Here is a 6,000-nt window from a genome sequence, read left to right on the forward strand (position 1 = left end):
TCTGTGAGGATGTGATATGTGAGAATGACTGATTTATGAATAAGCAAAAAAGTAGGTTGAAGAAGCTAGCAAAAGAAGTTGATGCAGCAAAAATGGAGGTGGAAAATCTTAGGGCTACAAATGAGAAACCGAAGCAACAATTGAGGGAACTACAAATTCAAATGAAGAAGATGGTGAAACGGGAAAGAATTTGGAAGAGCATGTTTTGTATTGTCTTATGTGTGTTGGTATTTAGGAAGTTGTAATAAATGTATCAGTTTGAATGGAATAAGTTTATCAGATGATTTGTTTCCTTTTTGTAAGAACAATAATGTTTGTATCAATTAATGTTTACAACTTGTATCGGTTAATGTAAGAACAACGTTTGTTTCCAACAATTGAATTAATTACATCAGTTTGAATGATTTACATTAGTTTATCAGTTGACACATAATTGTTATCAGTGGCATAAAACATAATTGTCTGGTTTACATCAGTTGAGATATCAAACCAACATGTTTTGTGGTTTAAACCAAAACACATTATACCAAAACAGAGAAAATAAGGCACAGTTGATTTATACCAAAATACATTACTAATATATGGTGTATACCACTAATATTCTACAATATTAGCCGTAGGAACTTATGTATTGACTTTACCTAGTGGTTTAATAATTCAGTTAGATAACTGTTATTATGTACCTGCAATTAGCAGGAATATTATTTTCGTTTCTTGTTTGGACAAGTTTGATTTTTCATTTATAATAAAGAACAATTGTTGCTCCATTTATTTGACTGATATATTCTATGCTACTGCACAAATGAATAGTGGACTATATGTCCTTATCTTGAAATGCCTATTTATAACATTAATACTAAAAGGATGAAAGCTAATGAGTTAAATCCAACTTACCTTTGGCATTGTCGATTAGGCAACATAAATGAGAAACGCATTTCCAAACTCCATAAAGATGGACTCTTGGACTCTTTTGATTATGAATCATATGTGACATGAAAATCTTGTTTAATTGGAAAGATGACAAAGTCTCCATTCACAGGAAAAGGTGAAAGAGCTAATGATCTTTTGGCCCTCATACATATTGATGTATGTGGACCATTGAACATACCAGCCAGAGGAGGTTTTCAATACTTCATCACATTTACTGATGATTCCAATAGATATGGTTATGTGTATTTAATGAAACACAAATCAGAGTCCTTTGAAAAGTTCAAGGAATTCAAGAATGAAGTACAAAACCAAATAGGTAAGAATATTAAAACTCTTCTATCAGATCGAGGTGATCACCATCTGAAAGAGTGTGGGATTCTATCCCAACTTACTCCTCCTGGAACACCCCAATGGAACAGTGTATCTGAGAGAAGAAATTGAACCTTGTTAGATATGGTCTGATCTATGATGAGTCACGTTGATCTTCCAAACTCCTTTTTGGGACATGCACATCAACTTACACATTTAACTGTGTTCCATCCAAAAAGGTTGATAAGACACCATATGAGATATGGAGTGGTAAGAAACCACATATGTCTTACATGAAGATTTGGGGTTGCGAAGTTTATGTGAAACGACAAATTTCAACTAAGCTTGAGCCCAAATATGACAAATGCTTATTTGTGAGGTATCCTAAAGAAACAATAGGGTATTACTTCTACAATCCTTCTTAGGGCAAAGTGTTTGTCGCTCGAACTGGAGTTTTCCTAGAAAAGGATTTTATTTCAAAGGAATCGGTGGGAGGAAAGTAAAGCTTGAAGAAATTCAAGAATCATAAAGAATTGATACACCTATGGAGGAATTAGAGCAGGAAACACAAGTAGTTATGGAATAACAACATGCTCAAGTAGAACAAGACCATCGTAGGTCAAGAAGGATGTGTCACCTACCTGAGAGATATGGATATCTCATAACTGATCAAGATGATGCATTACTCATGGATCAAGATGAGCCTGTGACCTACCAAGAGGTCATAACTGGTCCTGAGTCTGAGAAGTGGCTAGAAGCCATGAAATCTGAAATGGATTCCATGTACACAAACTAGGTTTGGACCTTGGTAGAGCCTTCTGTAGGAGTTAACCCTATAGGATGCAAATGGGTCTTCAAAAAGAAGACTGGCATGGATGGTAAGGTACATACCTATAAGGCAAGACTGGTTGCAAAAGGATATAAACAAATTCATGGGGTTGACTATGACGAAACCTTTTCACCAGTTGTAATGCTTAAATCTGTTCGAATTTTACTTGATATCGCTGCATATCATGATTATGAAATATGGCAGATGGATGTCAAAACTGCTTTCCTTAATGAGAATCTTCTTGAGGATGTGTACATGACACAGCCTGAAGGATTTGACATACTAGAAGAAGCCCAAAAGATATGTAAGTTACAAAGATCAATCTATGGATTGAAGGAAGCTTCCAGAAGCTCGAATCTTTGTTTCGATGAAACAGTATGTCGCACCTCAAAAAAATGAGAACACGACTTAGCGAAGCGCAATCGCACGCTCGCAGGATGGACTAAACAGAGTTGCCACCGAAATTTATTTATTCCTAAAAAGGAAAGGGGAAATATCGATAAAACCCAAGAAAGAACGACAATGATTATGGTCGTCGCAACCAATATCAAGGTTCTGGAGTCGATTACGCAAGGGGAAGGTATTAGCACCCCTCACGTCCGTTATACTCAACGGGAACCATTAGGTTAATTGTGCGCGTTAGTGTTAGCTTGAAATGTTAGGTTTTCTCGAGTTATTATGAGGGAAAGAATCATAGGATAAAAAGAAAAAAAGATGTTTTTGATTTTTTACAACGAAGGGGACTAAACCTAAGTTTTTTATTAATGGGCCTGACAAGATTTCGTAATCTTGCTCCTACGTATCTACATAGAGAACTCAAGGCTTACGTAGTTCTGGGTAGAAAACATTTATTTGTTGGTCGATTTTAGCGAAAGCTATATTGTATTAATCGACGAAAACATTGTTTTACCCAAAACAGATGAGGAACGGACGTGTACCACACATCAAATGGATTTACAAATCCACATTCGGAAAAAAAGTCACTTATCTCAACTCAACAATTTTGGCTGAAGCATTGCTTTACATCACCTTAAAACAAGATGTCTTTCGTTTTGAAAAGGTTTTTCTGATCAATCGCACGGCGGCGAAGAAAAGAGTTTGATTGGTTGGATGTATTTTTGGGCTTGAAAGACGAATATTTATAACTTGCAAGCTCTTACAACTTGGGTCTAATACTCGGGACTACGTCTGGACCTTTCACCCAGGTAATCTTTTTCTTTCAATTTTATTGAGAAAAGACGTTTGAATATTTACAAATATTTTGAAGAGGGAAGACGAACACTTATGGCTTCCAAGCTCTTACAACTTGGGCCTAACATTCGGGATTACGACTGGATATTTCATCCAGGGTAATCTTTTTCTTCAAATTTTATTGAGAAAAAGATTTGAATATTGGAGCGTTTGAAGAGAAGAAGAATACTTATAGCTTGCAAGCTCTTATAACTTGAGCCTAACATTCGGGGTTACGACTGAATATTCCATCCAGAGTAATCTTTTTCTTCAGATCTTATTTAAGAAAATGATTTGATTATTGGAGTATTTTGAAGAGAAGACGAATACTTATGGCTTGCAAGCTCTTACAGCTTTAGCCTAATATTCGGGATTACAACTGGGTATTCCATCCAGGGTAATCTTTTTCTTCAGATTTTATTGAGCAGAGAGGATTAAATAAAAAAAAAAGATTAATGTGAAGGTTTGAGGTTCAAATAACCGAAGCACAGGTTTAGACAACAAAGAGGTTAAATTGATGTTTTCTCAAAGGCTTCATGAAGAGGATTCCAAAATGTGTCAATTGTAATAAATAAATATGCGAATAAAAGAGTTTTGTTTTAACGCTTAAGAAAACGAAGTGTAATAATTAAATAAGAATAATAATAATTAAAATCGAAAAGGGTAATGTTTTCGGGATAAATCAAAACTAAATGGGGTAGAGACTACCCTAAATAGTTAATAAGAAAAATATAAACACCACATAAAATCCACACAAAATGAAGTAAATGAAACAAGTACCAAGCCAGGAATTGGACCAAGGACCTAGCGGAAGACAGGAGAAGTCTTTACCGCTAGACCCAAAGCAGTCTTGTGATGTTTTACAACGTCTATGCGTACACATATAAGATTACATAAAAAATGAAAGAAAAAAAGATTGGGCCGAGTGTGGGCGGGCGTAGCCCAATCAAAATAGAAGCGAATGATGCGCTGGGCCTACAGCGGGTTGGATCCGATCCAACCCACTTGATGCACCAAGCTTATGGAAAACCCTAACCCTAAATGAAACTGCCACCCCCTTGTCCAAAAGCAACCCACGTGGAAATCAAATCAACAGCTAATGAATATCTATTGTTCCTGAATATCAACAGTCATCAATTGGGAAGTGGAAAAGCAGTAATGGCATTGGGCAACAGAAAAGTTAGTGAGATTCCAATCAAAATAAAGAAAAAGGTTGAATTCCTCACACTTCTCCTTTCTCATTCTCTGTTGAAACCGAAGCAAGAACTCTCTCTCTCTCTCTCTCTCTCTCTCTCTCTCTCTCTCTCTCTCTCTCTCTCTCTCTCTCTCTCTCTCTCCCCCTCTCTCTCTCTCTCTCTCTCTCAAAACCAAATACTTTCCCAAGAATGCCAAAGGAAAAAGCTTCCATAAACCAAATCGAAACCTTAAACTAATGATCGATTCCCAATCCTCCCTTTGCCGTATCCAAGGATCTGTACGTTTCCCTCAACCATATCTATCGCGAACCGGTTTCATGGATTCACGGTGAGATGCTTCGAACAAAACGGCCAACGCCCTTATTCGCGACGACGGCTCCCCCCCTCAGATCTCAACGGCGACCTTCAAAAATCCACGGCGAAAAGCTCGCGACGGCGACCGTCCTAACACTCGGGGATACGTCCCTTCAAAAACCTTCTCCTTCCTCTCTCAAGGTGGTTGCTGTAAATAATATGATGCAGGGAAAGACAAAAGAACCGACCAAGATCCGACACGGGAAGCTCGTGAAAGTTAAAAATAAATAAAAACAATTCAAAGCACAAATGTTGGGGTGATTTACACAGAAATAAACAATCCGGAAAGTAGAAATACGAAAGAAATATGAGTTAGCATACAGAAGAAGAAATGGATAGGAAAAATACCCCACAAGAAACGAGTTACGCAAGGCTCAAGTATATCTTTCTCAACCTCTCTACTTCTCTTCTTTTTGTGGATTTGGGTTGCTTATCGGTTCGTCACCGTGATGATTTATGTGAAATTTTCGGATGTGGTTTTTTGGGTCCTCTATGCGTCCAAATTGTTTTGCTTGTCACTACTCAAAATGTTAGGGTTTGGTGGTTGATAAAATTTTATATTGTTGTGAGATCCCTGCTAGGTTCCTCCTTGGTGGTTTTTATGTTAGATTTTTTTAAGGTGTGATGTTGATGCATAAAATGATGCATCTGATCCAATTTTCAAGAGATAAGACTTTTTTTGTTATTTTGGTATAAACTCTGCCACCACTTATATTTGTTAACAAACTGCTTCTCAACCTTTTTAATTTGACTCTTTTTATTGGTGTTTGTTTCCTGAAAATGTGTTAAGTTGTTGCTCTGCTATCACTGCATATACATGACAAATCTCTGCTTGGAAAGAAATAAAGGAACAAAGGGAGGCAAGATAACAACCGGTCCCATGAAGATAAACAAGTCTTATTGCAATACTGTAGAAACTGTGTTCACTATGTACTTTTATCATTAAAATAATAAAATAAAATATTTTTGTTATGTTGGTTTTAGTTACTGTAACATAAAAATTGAACTTTAACTAGAAGACTTTTTTTTAATTTTTTTTTTCTTGTGATATAGACAAAAGGTAACATAAAAACTAATTTTTTTAATTATTTTTTTATAAAGAAAATAAAATAAACATAATAGAATTATAAATGTTACAAAATATTCAAATAA

Source organism: Lathyrus oleraceus, chromosome 7, assembly GCF_024323335.1.
Source record: "Lathyrus oleraceus cultivar Zhongwan6 chromosome 7, CAAS_Psat_ZW6_1.0, whole genome shotgun sequence".
Lineage (NCBI taxonomy): Eukaryota > Viridiplantae > Streptophyta > Magnoliopsida > Fabales > Fabaceae > Lathyrus > Lathyrus oleraceus.